Source organism: Eleutherodactylus coqui, chromosome 6, assembly GCF_035609145.1.
Source record: "Eleutherodactylus coqui strain aEleCoq1 chromosome 6, aEleCoq1.hap1, whole genome shotgun sequence".
Lineage (NCBI taxonomy): Eukaryota > Metazoa > Chordata > Amphibia > Anura > Eleutherodactylidae > Eleutherodactylus > Eleutherodactylus coqui.
Genome location: NC_089842.1, coordinates 133774502 through 133790404, shown reverse-complemented (window position 1 = coordinate 133790404; position 15903 = coordinate 133774502). Strand labels below are relative to the sequence as shown.

The 15903-nt window shown below is 48.7% G+C and overlaps 1 protein-coding gene across 4 annotated transcripts in view; it reads left to right on the top strand.

The window, feature by feature from the left end:
• Nucleotides 1-15903, top strand: part of LOC136631465 (3-beta-hydroxysteroid sulfotransferase-like) — a 45832-nt gene that overhangs the window by 10752 nt on the left and 19177 nt on the right. The window contains exon 1 of one of the 4 annotated variants that reach the window (XM_066605759.1): nt 3310-3350. The exons of 2 other annotated variants lie outside the window; for them this stretch is intronic. The gene's annotated coding sequence lies outside the window, so the exon portion shown is untranslated. Of the gene's footprint in view, nt 1-3309; nt 3351-15903 lie in introns of those variants that run through there. One more of the 4 variants, XM_066605757.1, reaches the window with a different exon arrangement.

Genomic DNA, 15903 nt, shown 5'->3' with positions numbered 1-15903 from the left:
AAACCAGACTGAGCGCCCCTTTAACTCAAACTTCTCATTCCCGCCTCCAAGACTTCTCCAGAGCAGCAGCGGTCCTCTGGAAGGCACTACCAAAGGCTACCCGTGCAATCCAGGATTTGCAGAACTTCAGGCGTGCTCTAAAAACGCACCTCTTCAGGGAGGCATACTGAATTCCCTAAACAAACCCCTCTGTACTCCGCCTCATAGCATGCTCCCTGACCTATTGACTGCAATCCCTGCTAGCCATCATAAACTGCTCCTGCAGTCATACAGATTCTGCCGTCACACGGCTAAATGTCTGATCATCGTCTATGTGTATAGAATCCCTTACTCTCCACCTTGCCATACCGTGCACATCTCCAGCCCTTTACCTTTTGTATCACCCCATTACTTGTAGTATGTAAGCTCGTTGGAGCAGGACCCTCACCACTATTGTTTCCATCAACTGATTACTATGTATCCGTGGTTCTGTAATTTGTGTATTTTGTCTTTCTGTATTCCCCCTGTCTATGTAAGCGCTGCGGAATATGATGATGCTATACAAATAAAGATTATTACTATTATTAAAAAAGCTGTGCGTGCTGTAATACGTTTGTAATATTACGGTTGTGTTACAAAATGTTCGTCTGAAACTGGCTTCCTTTTTTTTAAGGAGAAAAGCCAATAATATTTGTGGCCACAATCTGACATTGTGAATTTTTACCTTTTATGGAAGGACTGAAGTGGCCAGTACTCGGACTCTTGATGGTCAGACATTGATGGCATATGTTATAGATATCCTAGCAATGTCCTTTGTGAGGAAGTCGCCTCTAAGTACCTTGTAACATACATGAAGGATTTCCCTACATTCTAGTAATTCAGTTACAGTAAGATATGCACAGTGGTTCTAGAAAGCAGAATGAAAACACTTTCAGGGCTCAGTCCAGAGGGCGTTTTTTCGCGCGATTTGCGCATGCGCATGCGTCCGGCAATTTTATAAAACCATTACTTTTCATGCGCTCGTCCGATAAATTATAGAACAGAAATCGCAGATCGCACCTATCTGCGATCTGCGATTCCTGTTCTCTTCTCTATATGCGCTCAATGGGGCCAGTGGCAGCAGCGCCGACCCCATTGAGAACATATACTAGACAAATCATTCTCCTCTGCCACAGTTGTAACAGCTGTGGCAGAGAAGAATGATGTTTGCCCATTGAATTCAATGGAGCCGGCAATACAGCCGGCTCCATTGAAAGCAATGGGCTGCCGGCGATCGCACGATGAATTTTCGGGAAGGGCTTAAAAATATAAGCCCTTACCTGAAATTCATCCAGAAATGTGTAAAAATAAAAAAAATATATATACTCACCTGGTCCCGGCAGACGGAGTTCAGCCGCGGCGGCCGGCAGTTCTCCTGAACTGCTCTGAGAAGTATTCAGCAGCCGGGGCTTTAAAATCCCCGCCTGCTGAATGAGCTGCCTCTGATTGGTCACAGCCTCACCAATCAGAGGCAGCTCTCACTCACACCCATTCATGAATTCATGAATGGGTGAGTGAGTGCTGCCTCTGATTGGCTCAGCGCAGGGACCAATCAGGGGCAGCTCTCAGCTGAATGACATGCGCTGAGCCAATCAGAGGCAGCACTCACTCACCCATTCATGAATTCATGAATGGGTGTGAGTGAGAGCTGCCTCTGATTGGTGAGGCTGTGACCAATCAGAGGCAGCTCATTCAGCAGGCGGGGATTTTAAAGCCCTGGCTGCTGAATACTACTCAGAGCAGTTCAGGAGAACTGCCGGCCGCCGCGGCTGAACTCCGTCTGCCGGGACCAGGTGAGTATATATATATTTTTTATTTTTACACATTTCTGGATGAATTTCCGGGAAGGGCTTATATTTTTAAGCCCTTCCCGAAAATTCATCCTGAGATCGCCCACAGCCCATTGCTTTCAATGGAGCCGGCTGTATTGCCGGCTCCATTGAATTCAATGCGCTGGACAGCTCCGGCCCGTTTCTAATGAAACGCGGCTAGGGGCAGTTTTTTGGGGCGATTTTTCGGCCCCGGTCACGCGATTTGCGGATGCGCATCCGTCATGCGATCCACAAATCGCGGGAAAAAAACGCCCGTGTGACTAAGGCCTCAGGCTGGGTTCACACGGTGGAAATCCCGAGAAATGTCCGCAACAGGACTGCACGGAAATTCCATGAGATTTTCGCAGCTGAAGTCCCATGGGTTTTGGCGTGGGTTTTGAAAGCGGTTTATTATGCTGTGGCCATCTTTCCACATAGAGAAGAGAGACTCTGCAGTGGAAACGGTGATAAAATTGACATGATGCGGCTTTTAATTTCGCACAGCATGTCACTTTTACCACGGCTTGTCCGCAACGGACTGTCCGCAGCATGTGGACAAGATTTGTGCAAATCTTGTCCACTTTGCTGCTTAGTCTCAGGCTTAAGAATTTCTATACAGAAAGTATGCACGGAAATTCCACAGCAATTCCACTCTGTGTGAACCTAGCCTAAGGGTATGTTCACACATATTAACCAGGATCCTCCTCCCCTGACTTCTCCTGCTTGGTTCTGCAGGAAGAGAGGAGCAGGGAGGAGGAGTCCGGGCATACACACTCCGCCTGCTGCATTCCCGAGCAGAGAAGCAGCGTTGCTTTGAAAACAAGGAGGAGGTAAGTATATCTGTCTCAGGGGGGCACTATTACTACTCGGCCTACTGTAGGGGGTCACTATTACTACTGAGGCAAATATAAGGGACTCTATTACTACTGAGGTCACTCTACACATGGCAGCATACCACAAGCTAACTTAGGGTATGTTTACACATGGTGGAAATGCTGCGGAATATCCCTCCCCAGCTTCCGATTCCCAGCAGCCTGGTCAGGTGAGGCCACTACAAGCTGCTGGAAGCCAGGGAGCACTGACAGCAGGAAGCCTTCAGAGGAGGGGGAGTGCTGCATAGTATGAAATCAGGTGCGGGTACACAGCTGATTTTCAATTAAAATCTGCACCAATGGTATGGATTGTGACTGTTTCTTGGATGCAGAATTACTGCAGAATTTGCTTTTTGTCTTCTTTTAAAACTGCCCTGTCCTTTTTATAACGACGAAGGTAAAAATCATACATTGTGATAAGCCCCGCCCCTGACCACACCTCTCTGTCCCGCTTTGACCATGGGGAAATCACTTCAATTTTTACCAACAGAAAGTTGAAAAATCTCTGATATAACAGTTAACCTTTGGATCAGTAAACAAGGCGTTGTCAAACAAGTGCGACCATAAGATAATACTTGTTGCTTTTGACCTTCCTAGTTCTTTGCACTTTCTGTTTGTAGCTGAAGAGTTCATCCAGCAGAGCACACAGGTATGCAAGATAAAGGCGGTATGTTAATGTCATTAGGCAGAATTAAACTGCCCTAGGGTTGATGCTACACGGAGCCGCTTTCCGGCACGAGCGGCCCCATTGAGAAAAGAAGAAGACCGGACTGCGCAAGCGCGTCTAATCCGGCGATTAGACGCTGAAAATTAGACGGCACCATGGAGACGGGGACGCCAGCAACGGAACAGGTAAGTGAATCATTTCTGATAACTTCTGTATGGCTCATAATTAATGCACAATGTACATTACAAAGTGCATTAATATGGCCATACAGAAGTGTATAGACCCACTTGCTTTCGCGGGACAACCCCTTTAATTAATTAATTCATTCATTCATTCTATCTACATAGTTCTAATGTACAATTCTGTGCTGATTACTTTCAGAATATATCATGTTAGTGGTTGAGATTTTTCTATTGTGGTGCTCTAATTTCTTTGCTTCCTTTTGCATACCTTGGGTATTAAATGACAAAATTCTGACTCTTCATAGCCACTACACTATTATTGAATTCAATAACAAATCTGTTTTCATAAGCTCCAGAGCTCCCCTTGGTGGTGGAAAATGTCACCGTTTAACTCCATGACCGTGTGAAGAGAAGCCAAGTATTTGAAGCTCATTCTAGAAAGGTTTAAAAAAATGACAAATAAGCTATAAGTCTTGTATGTTTTAAGTGGTTAGCTGCTGTAGTGGTAGCAATATGACCTTATTGTAAGAAGCCTGTAGTAATAACCAAAGAGCACAGTGGCACTTGTAGTATTCAGTCGGTCTTATAACTCATTAATTAATTTATAGTTTTTTTCCGCTGCTTCATATGTGTTTGCACTTCATTATACTCAGTTGCGGTCCAATGTTCACCTGCGTCTATATACAGTATTCTGGCTCAGCTCATCATGTATTTGTTTGAGCACTAAGGTTTTTAGTGGTTTGTGACCTGCCCTAACACTTGGTTTCATGGCATCAAAAGAAACAGTTAAATTGAATTGCAAACGGGTTTATGTTAGATATATATGTAGTTTGTAGGTTTTATCAAATAGACTGGGTCAATATCCTAAATATTAAACTGATTTTTTTTTTTAATGTTAGAAACTCTAGCTTGTCTCGTTCACTGTGTCAAAGGTCAGACCTTGAGTAATACTGTTTCCGTATTACTATACAGTCATAAAAAGTACAATATTATTGCAACTTCCACGTCCTTTAGAAGAACCTTCATACATTCCTTATTTCTTACCCATAAAGTAGGTCAACTGTCTGAAGCTAATATGATAATATATGGAAACATAAGCTATAAAACCTAATTAGCTAAGAGGAAAAGAGAACAGAATGCATTTCTATGGAATCTCCTTGGCGGTATTCCTATATTAGGTGTTTGCCCTCTAAAAGTTACAATAACATGTCTGTTCTCTATTTGTATATCCATCTCCTTTTAAAATGGAATTGATGCTTATGTTCTAGACACAGTGATCTTTTCAGTACATCCCAAACCAGTAATGTACTTATCCGCCCGCCTAAAGAGTTGATGCCAATAACTTACTTTATCGATAAACCTGTACAATATTTGTAATAATTAAAAATTACTTTCATGGGGTATGGCTTGGCTGCCAAAGTGTATGGCTGTCTGGCTGCAGAGCTCCTGATCCACCAGGGCTCCAAAGCTACTCAAACGTACTGAAACAACGGCAAAACAGATCTCACCTGCTGCAAAGCCATCCAGTATTCTGCAAAGAGATAAGCGACCATCTCTAAATCAAAGTTGATTAATTTCTATTTCCCGCAGTCTGCAGTGTATGACCAAAATGACGTTGCTGGACGCTCGCTGGGAAGCTCTGCTGTATCTGAGCATATAAAGTGCTCACCTGAGCGTGCGAATTCTGAAGGGTTGAGGCGAAGATCCAGTTCGTAGCCATTGATTAATGAGCACTTCCAGCAAAACTTCGCAAGTTTGCTCGCAAACCTGAAGGAAAGTCCTTCAAATACCGCGTGACTTGATCATCATTACCATCTCTTTGGCTGCATGTCAAGCGCGGCCTCTTCTCCCTTGGCTAGTTGAAACAAAAGCAAAGAATGAACGCTTCAGATGAAAGACAATGATGCAGGGCTGAGTGACCATGTGCCTTCTGAAACTATATCATCTGCGTTTGTAGGCATTTTCAACGATATTTCTGTTAATGGTGCAGCAGTCGTAGATACCTCCATGAAAGCAATGTTGAAAGCACTGCAAATTTCCTTACAATCCAACTTTCTCAGCTTATCCAATCTCTCAGCTCGGCTATCACTGATGCTGAGAAACAAATCATTCAGGTGGAGACTAAAATGGCTGAATTCACATTGTCGCATAATATCCTTGAAGACTCTCATTCCAAATTGGAATCAGAACTGGAAAAACTCTGAAATAAAGTGGCAGACCTGGAGGACAGGTAACGCCGCAATAACATCAAGTTCCGAGGAATCGCAGAAATGCTCTCCACCTCTGAGTTGCTGCATTACTTGCAGAATCTTATGAAATCACTATAACCAGAGTGCTCTTTGCAGGTCACTATAATTGATAAAGCACATAGACTCCGCAGTCTTAAACATCTAGTAGATTACATAACAAGAGATGTCCTGGGCCACATTTGTTTCTTCCATATCAAAGAAAAGCTGTTGGAGGTGGCCAGGAAAATGGGCCCGTTACCTGCGCCCTATCAAGCATTGTCCTCATTTATGGATGATCTGCTTCAATTTTGGCACAAAAGTGACAATTGCTTTCTATTACCAAAACACGTAGAGACAATAAAATAGCATACAAATGGGGATTGCCTGTGCGCCTACTAATGATCCACAGCAAGACTACCTTTGTTGTTAAATCAGTGGATGAAGGAATTGGTCTTTTACAACAATGGAACTTAGACATCTCCTTGCCTCATAGAGATCCTAGGCAATCTAACCGTCACCTACCAGAGGAACCAACATCGTTGACTTCCAAATCTGCCTTACTGGAATGATACTATGAAACATCCAAAATCTGGAAATACCAAAGAATAGAGATGAGCGAACGTACTCGTCCGAGCTTGATACTCGTTCGAGTATTAGCTTGTTCGAGATGCTCGTTACTAGAGGCGAGTACCACGCGATGTTCGAGTTACTTTCCCTTTCATCTCTGAGACGTTAGCGCGTTTTTCTGGCCAATAGAAAAACAGGGAAGGCATTACAACTTCCCCCTGCGACGTTCAAGCCCTATACCACCCCCCTGCAGTGAGTGGCTGGCGAGATCAGGTGTCACCCGAGTATATAAATCGGCCCCTCCCGCGGCTCGCCACAGATGCATTCTGACAGAGATCAGGGAAAGTGCTGCTGGTGCCGGAGCTGCTATATGGAGAGCGTTAGGAGTTATTTTAGGCTTCAAGAACCCCAACGGTCCTTCTTAGGGTCACATCTGACTGTGTGCAGTACTGTTAAGGCTGCTTTTAGCAGTGTTGCACAATTTTTTTTTGTATATCGGCCGTACAGAGCATTGCGTCCGCAGTCTGCAGTCATTGTACAGAGTATAGGGCCAGTACTGGTGAGGCAGGAAAAGAGATATTCAGGCTATATAGGCAGTGGGCTTTTTCCAAAAAATTGGGGAAAAATACTTTATTTGGGCTGCCTGTGACCGTGTTCAGTTTACTGCGTGTCTGCTGGGGGTAGTAGTCCTAATTAATACGCAGCTAAGCGTTACAGCAGGCTTGCGCAAAATTGTTTCCTGGATCTGCTGTCTCTGTTACATCAGTGCTATCATCCCGCCAGAGGGAAAGAGTATACATAATATTATACGCTGCCTACAGTATCTATCTGCTGGGGGTAGTAGTCCTAATTAATACGCAGCTAAGCGTTAGAGCAGGCTTGCGAAAAATTGTTTCCTGGATCTGCTGTCTCTGTTACATCAGCGCTGTCATCCCGCCAGAGGGAAACAGTATACATAATATTATACGCTGCCTACAGTATCTGTCTGCTGTATCAGCTCAGCATTTTAAAAAAATAGAAGCAAAATACTTAAGGCCTACTACTGGCCTTTGGCCACTTCACTGCTTCTGCGCTGTGAATTCCACTAGCTCAGTCATACGCACCTACGTCTCACTACAGGCGTGCGCAAAATTGTTTCCTGGCTCTGCTGTGCGTTCCGTAAGGGAAGTCAGCCTCCAACCACAGGCCAATAAGCGGCATATTTAATTACAGTGTTCTGTTTCTGCACTACTGGTAATACAGCATGCTGAGGGGTAGGGGTAGGCCTAGAGGACGTGGACGCGGGCGAGGACGCGGATGCCCAAGTCAGGGTGTGGGCACAGGCCGAGCTCCTGATCCAGGTGTATCGCAGCCGACTGCTGCGGGATTAGGAGAGAGGCACGTTTCTGGCGTCCCCACATTCATCTCACAATTAATGGGTCCACGCGGTAGACCTTTATTAGAAAATGAGCAGTGTGAGCAGGTCATGTCATGGATGGCAGAAGGTGCATCCAGCAATCTATCGACCACCCAGAGTTCTACGCCGTCCACTGCTGCAACTCTGAATCCTCTGGCTGCTACTCCTCCTTCCTCCCAGCCTCCTCACTCCATTACAATGACACATTCTGAGGAGCAGGCAGACTCCCAGGAACTGTTCTCGGGCCCCTGCCCAGAATGGGCAGCAATGGTTCCGAATCCTCTCCCACTGGAGGAGTTTGTCGCGACCGATGCCCAACCTTTGGAAAGTTCCCTGGGTCCGGGGGATGAGGCTGGGGACTTCCGGCAACTGTCTCAAGAGCTTTCAGTAGGTGAGGAGGACGACGACGATGAGACACAGTTGTCTATCACTCAGGTAGTAGTAATTGGAGTAAGTACGAGGGAGGAGCGCACAGAGGATTCGGACGAAGAGCAGCAGGACGATGAGGTGACTGACCCCACCTGGTTTGCTACGCCTACTGAGGACAGGTCTTCAGAGGGGGAGGCAAGTGCAGCAGCAGGGCAGGTTGGAAGAGGCAGTGCGGTGGCCAGGGGTAGAGGCAGGGCCAGACCGAATAATCCACCAACTGTTTCCCAAAGCGCCACCTCGCGCCATGCCACCCTGCAGGGGCCGAGGTGCTCAAAGGTCTGGCAGTTTTTCACTGAGAGTGCAGACGACCGACGAACAGTGGTGTGCAACCTTTGTCGCGCCAAGATCAGCCGGGGAGCCACCACCACCAGCATGCGCAGACATATGATGGCCAAGCACCCCACAAGGTGGGACGAAGGCCGTTCACCGCCTCCGGTTTGCACCGCTGCCTCTCCCCCTGTGCCCCAACCTGCCACTGAGATCCAACCCCCCTCTCAGGACACAGGCACTATCGTCTCCTGGCCACACCCTCCGCTGTGCTCGGCCCCATCCACCAATGTCTCTCAGCGCACCGTCCAGCCGTCGCTAGCGCAAGTGTTGGAGCGCAAGCGCAAGTACGCCGCCACGCACCCGCACGCTCAAGCGTTAAACGTGCACATAGCCAAATTTATCAGCCTGGAGATGCTGCTGTATAGGGTTGTGGAAACGGAGGCTTTCAAAGGTATGATGGCGGCGGCGGCCCCGTGCTACTCAGTTCCCAGTTGCCACTTCTTTTCCCGATGTATCGTCCCAGCCCTGCATGACCACGTCTCCCGCAACATTGTACGCGCCCTCACCAACGCGGTTACTGGCAAGGTTCACTTAACAACGGACACGTGGACAAGCACAGGCGGGCAGGGCCACTATATCTCCCTGACGGCACATTGGGTGAATTTAGTGGAGGCTGGGACAGAGTCAGAGCCTGGGACCGCTCACGTCCTACCCACCCCCAGAATTGCGGGCCCCAGCTCGGTGGTGGCATCTGCAGCGGTGTATGCTTCCTCCACTAAACCACCCTCCTCCTCCTCCAACGCAACCTCTGTCTCGCAATCAAGATGTGTCAGCAGCAGCAGCACGTCGCCAGCAGTCGGTGTCGCGCGGTGTGGCAGCACAGCGGTGGGCAAGCGTCAGCAGGCCGTGCTGAAACTACTCAGCTTAGGAGAGAAGAGGCACACAGCCCACGAACTGCTGCAGGGTCTGACAGAGCACACCGACCGCTGGCTTGCGCCGCTGAGCCTCCAACCGGGCATGGTCGTGTGTGACAACGGCCGTAATCTGGTGGCGGCTCTGCAGCTCGGCAGCCTCACGCACGTGCCATGCCTGGCCCACGTCTTTAATTTGGTGGTTCAGCGCTTTCTGAAAAGCTACCCACGCTTGTCAGACCTGCTCGGAAAGGTGCGCCGGCTCTGGGCACATTTCCGCAAGTCCCACACGGACGCTGCCACCCTGCGCACCCTGCAACATCGGTTTCATCTGCCAGTGCACCGACTGCTGTGCGACGTGCCCACACGGTGGAACTCTATGCTCCACATGTTGGCCAGGCTCTATGAGCAGCGTAGAGCTATAGTGGAATACCAACTCCAACATGGGCGGCGCAGTGGGAGTCAGCCTCCTCAATTCTTTACAGAAGAGTGGGCCTGGTTGGCAGACATCTGCCAGGTCCTTCGAAACTTTGAGGAGTCTACCCAGATGGTGAGCAGCGATGCTGCAATCATTAGCGTCACCATTCCTCTGCTATGCCTCTTGAGAAGTTCCCTGCAAAGCATAAAGGCAGACGCTTTGCGCTCGGAAATAGAGGCGGGGAAGACAGTATGTCGCTGGATAGTCAGAGCACCCTCCTGTCTATATCTCAGCGCGTTGAGAAGGAGGAGGAGGAGCATGAGGAGGATGAGGAGGAGGGGGAAGAGACATCTTGGCCCACTGCTGAGGGTACCCATGCTGCTTGCCTGTTATCCTTTCAGCATGTATGGCCGGAGGAGAAGGAGGAGGATCCTGAAAGTTATCTTCATAGGGAGGACAGCCATGTGTTGCATACAGGTACCCTGGCACACATGGCTGACTTCATGTTAGGATGCCTTTCTCGTGACCCTCGCGTTACACGCATTCTTGCCACTACGGATTACTGGGTGTACACACTGCTCGATCCACGGTATAAGGAGAACCTTTCCACTCTCATACCCGAAGAGGAAAGGGGTTCGAGAGTGATGCTATACCACAGGACCCTGGCGGACAAACTGATGGTAAAATCCCCATCCGACAGCGCTAGTGGCTGAAGGCGCAGTTCCAAGGGCCAGGTAGCAGGGGAGGCGCAGAGATCAGGCAGCATGTACAGCACAGCCAGGGGAACACTCTCTAAGGCCTTTGACAGCTTTATGGCTCCCCAGCAAGACTGTGTCACCGCTCCCCAGTCAATGCTGAGTCGGCGGGAGCACTGTAAAAGGATGGTGAGGGAGTACGTAGCCGATCGCACGACCGTCCTCCGTGACGCCTCTGCCCCCTACAACTACTGGGTGTCGAAGCTGGACACGTGGCCTGAACTCGCGCTGTATGCCCTGGAGGTGCTTGCTTGTCCTGCGGCTAGCGTCTTGTCAGAGAGGGTGTTTAGTGCGGCTGGGGGAATCATCACAAATAAGCGTACCCGCCTGTCAACCGACAGTGCCGACAGGCTTACACTCATCAAGATGAACAAAGCCTGGATTTCCCCAGACTTCTCTTCTCCACCAGCGGACAGCAGCGATACCTAAACAATACGTAGGCTGCACCCGCGGATGGAAGCATTGTTCTCTATCACCATCAAAAACGTGGACCTTTTAGCTTCATCAATCTGTGTATAATATTCATCCTCCTCCTCCTGCTCCTCCTCCTGAAACCTGACGTAATCACGCCGAACGGGCAATTTTTCTTAGGCCCACAAGGCTCAGTCATATAATTTTTGTAAACAATTTTTATACGTTTTAATGCTCATTAAAGCATTGAAACTTTCACCTGAACCAATTTTTATTTTAACTGGGCTGCCTCCAGGCCTAGTTACAAATTAAGCCACATTAACCAAAGCGATTAATAGGTTTCACCTGCCCTCTTGGTTGGGCATCGGCAATTTTTCTGACGTACATTAGTACTGTTGGTACACTAATTTTTTTGGGCCCTCGCCTACAGTGTAATCCAATTAATTTTTTGCCCACCTGCATTAAAGCTGACGTTACATCAGCTGTGCTGGGCACTGCAATGGGATATATATATGTACCGCCGGTGGGTTCCAGGGAGCCACCCATGCTGTGGGTCCACAGGGAGTTGTAACTGCATGTGTCCACTTCTAAAGAACCCCAGTCTGACTGGGGCATGCAGTGTGGGCCGAAGCCCACCTGCATTTAATCGGACGTTACCTCAGCTGTGATGGGCACTGCAATGGGATACATTTATGTACAGCCGGTGGGTTCCAGGGAGCCACCCATGCTGTGGGTCCACAGGGAGTTGTAACTGCATGTGTCCACTTCTAAAGAACCCCAGTCTGACTGGGGCATGCAGTGTGGGCCGAAGCCCACCTGCATTAAACATGACATTACCTCAGCTGTGATGGGCAATGCAATGGGATATATTTATGGCACCCACCCATGCTGTGGGTCCACACGGACTTCACAATAGGGAGCTGTACCTGCCTGTGTCTATGAATTAAAAACCCCAGTCAGGTTGGGGCATGCAGTGTGGGCCGAAGCCCACCTGCATTTAATCGGACGTTACCTCAGCTGTGATGGGCACTGCAATGGGATACATTAATGTACAGCCGGTGGGTTTCAGGGAGCCACCCATGCTGTGGGTGCACACGGAATTCCCATTGCGGAGTTGTACCTGCCTGTGACTATTTATAAAAAACCGCGGTCTGACTGGGGCATGCAGACACCTTGACAGAATGAATAGTGTGTGGCACATAGGTTCCCCATTGCTATGCCCACGTGTGCAGCTCCTGATGGCGGTGGCACAGGATTATATTTCTCATTGCTTCTGTACAGCATTGTGGGCTATCGCCCTGCCCCTTTTAAAGAGGGTCGCTGCCAAGCCGTGCCAACCCTCTGCAGTGTGTGCCTGTGGTTCCTCCTCATGGCAGACGCTCTTATAAATAGACATGAGGGTGGTGTGGCATGAGTGCAGCTGAAGGCTGCGCAGGGACACTTTGGTGTGCGCTGTGGACACTGCGTCGTGCGGGGGGGGGGGGGCGGTTGGGCAGCATGTAACCCAGGAGAAGTGGCAGCGGAGTGTCATGCAGGCAGTGATTGTGCTTTGTTGGAGGTAGTGTGGTGCTTAGCTAAGGTATGCATTGCTAATGAGGGCTTTTCAGAAGTAAAAGTTGTTGGGAGGGGGGGGGCCACTCTTGCCGCTATTGTGGCTTAATAGTGGGACCTGGGAACTTGAGATGCAGCCCAACATGTAGCCCCTCGCCTGCCCTATCCGTTGCTGTGTCGTTCCCATCACTTTCTTGAATTGCCCAGATTTTCACAAATGGAAACCTTAGGGAGCATCGGCGATATACAAAAATGCTCGAGTTGCCCATTGACTTCAATGGGGTTCATTACTCAAAACGAACCCTCGAGCATCGCGATAATTTCGTCCCGAGTAACGAGCACCCGAGCATTTTGGTGCTCGCTCATCTCTACCAAAGATCCTTTACCCCACCTATGTTAACCAGTTCTAGAAGAGCTGCTACATTTCCGTTCTCATCTGCAAGTTTGTCAAGGACTAGAGATGAGCGAGCATACTTGTCCGAGCTTGATGCTCGTTCGAGTATTAGGGTGCTCGAGATGCTCGTTACTCAAGACGAGCACCACGCGGTACTCATCTCGATTAAAGGAGCACTGACCATTGAATTCAATGGAGCCAGCAATACAGCCGGCTCCATTGAAAGCAATGGGCTGCCGGCGATCTCAGGATGAATTTTCGGGAAGGGCTTAAAAATATAAGCCCTTACCTGAAAATCATCCTAAAATGTGTAAAAAAAAAAAAAATGTCAGCATAAAGATCGTTCTCCTCTGCTATAGCTGTAACAGCTGTGGCAGAGAAGAACGATGTTAGCCCATTGAATTCAATGGAGCCGGCAATACACCCAGCTCCATTGAAAGCAGTGGGCTGCAGGCGAGCGCGGAATGAATTTTCGGGAAGGGCTTAAAACTATAAGACCTTACCTAAAAATCATCCTAAAATGTGTAAAAATTAAAAAAAAATGTATACTCACCTTTCCGCTGCAGCCAGAGTTCAGCCGCGTCTGGCCGGCAGTTCTCCTGAACTGCTCTCTGTAGTATTCAGCAGGTGGGGATTTAAAATCCCCTCCTGCTGAATGAGATGCCTCTGATTGGTCACAGCCTCACCAATCAGAGGCAGCTCTCACTCACACCAATTCATGAATTTATGTATGGGTGAGTGCTGCCTCTGATTGACAGCTGAGAGCTGCCCCTGATTGGTCCCTGCGCTGAGCCAATCAGAGGCAGCACTCACCCATTCATGAATTCATGAATGGGTGTGAGTGAGAGCTGCCTCTGATTGGTGAGGCTGTGACCAATCAGAGGCATCTCATTCAGCAGGCGGGGATTTTAAATCCCCACCTGCTGAATACTACAGAGAGCAGTTCAGGAGAACTGCCGGCCAGACGTGGCTGAACTCCGGCTTCAGCGGAAGGGTGAGTATACATTTTTTTTTATTTTTACACATTTTAGGATGATTTTTAGGTAAGGGCTTATATTTTTAAGCCCTTCCCGAAAATTCATCCTGCGCTCGCCGGCAGCCCATTGCTTTCAATGGAGGCGGCTGTATTGCCGGCTCCATTGAATTCAATGGGCTAACATCATTCTTCTCTGCCACAGCTGTTACAGCTGTGGCAGAGGAGAACGATCTTTATGCTGACAGTGCGGGGGGGGGGCCCACTCTTGCCGCTATTGTGGCTTAATAGTGGGACCTGGGAACTTGAGATGAAGCCCAACATGTAGTCCCTCGCCTACCCTATCCGTTTCTGTGTCGTTCCCATCACTTTCATGAATTTCCCAGATTTTCACAAATGAAAACCTTAGCGAGCATCGGCGATATACAAAAATGCTCGAGTCGCCCATTGACTTTAATGGGGTTCGTTACTCAAAACGAACCCTCGAGCATCGCGGGAAGTTCAACTCGAGTAACGAGCACTCGAGCATTTTGGTGCTCGCTCATCTCTATCAAGGACTGTTTATTGTTATTGTTGTATTCCCCTGTTTCTTTCTTCTTTCTCTATCAAATACCAAGTATGACCATTGACTGACGTGGCATAAGAAAATTGCTCCCACGATGACATCTATGAACTGGTTTTACAGCAAAGGACTTGATGTATTGTTTCAAAATGCAAAAAGGGCAAATGACTTATTTGCAGTGATTTCAGTGCAGTCTCAGATAACGTTGAGGCCTTAGTCACACGGGCGTTTTTTCACGCGATTTGCGGATCGCATGACGGATGCGCATCCGCAAATCGCGTGACCGGTGCGCGCAAGTCGCCCACAAATCGCCCGAAAATCTGCTCCTAGCCGCGTTTCATTAGAAACGGGCCGGAGCTGTCCAGAGCATTGCATTCAATGGAGACGGCAATAGAGCCGGCTCCATTTAAAGCAATGCGCTGCGGGCGAGCCCGGGATGAATTGTCGGGAAGGGCTTAAATATATAAGCCCTTCCCTGCAATTCATCCTAAAATGTGTAAAAATAAAAAATATATATATACTCACCTTCTCCCGGCAGCCGGAGCTCCGCGCGGCCGTCCTGCAGTGGGTGTGAAGGGGGTGTGAGTCAGACCTGCCCCCTGATTGGCTCAGCGCTGAGCCAATCAGAGGCATGTCTCACTCACACCCATTCATGAATTCATGAATGGATGTGAGTCAGACCTGCCCCTGATTGGCTCAGCGCTGAGAGGCAGCAGTCACTCACCCATTCATGAACTCATGAATGGGTGTGTGAGTGAATCCTGCCTCTGATTGGTCAGGGCTGTGACCAATCAGAGGCAGATCATTCAGCAGGCGGGGATTTTAAAGCCCCGCCGGCTGAATAGAGCCGAGAAGCAGTTCAGGAGAACTGACAGCGGCCGCGGCTGGACTCCGGCTGCAGCGGAAAGGTGAGTATACAATTTTTTTTTATTTTAACACATTTTAGGATGAATTGCAGGGAAGGGCTTATATATTTAAGCCCTTCCCGACAATTCACCCCGCGCACGCCGGCAGCCCATTGCTTTCAATGGAGCGGCTGTATTGCCGGCTCCATTGAATTCAATGGGCAAACATCGTTCTTCTCTGCCACAGCTGTTACAGCTGTGGCAGAGAAGAAGGATTTGTCTTCTATATGTTCTCAATGGGGTCGGCGCTGCTGCCGCCGGCCCCATTGAGCGCATATAGAGAAGAGAACAGGAATCGCAGATCGCAGATAGGTGCGATCTGCGATTTCTGCTCTATAATTTATCGGACGAGCGCATAAAAAGCGCTCATGTGTCCGATACCATTGCAAAGCAATGGTTTTATAAAATCGCCGGACGCATGCGCATGCGCAAATCGCGGCTAAAAACGCCCGTCTGACTAAGGCCTGATACTACCTCTAACTGAGGTAATCAGGCCCAATTTATAGCTGGCATACGATGAAAGGAAGAACATTTCGATCCTTTGCGAGCAATGCATACCTCCAAGAGGGATTGCTCCTGGCAT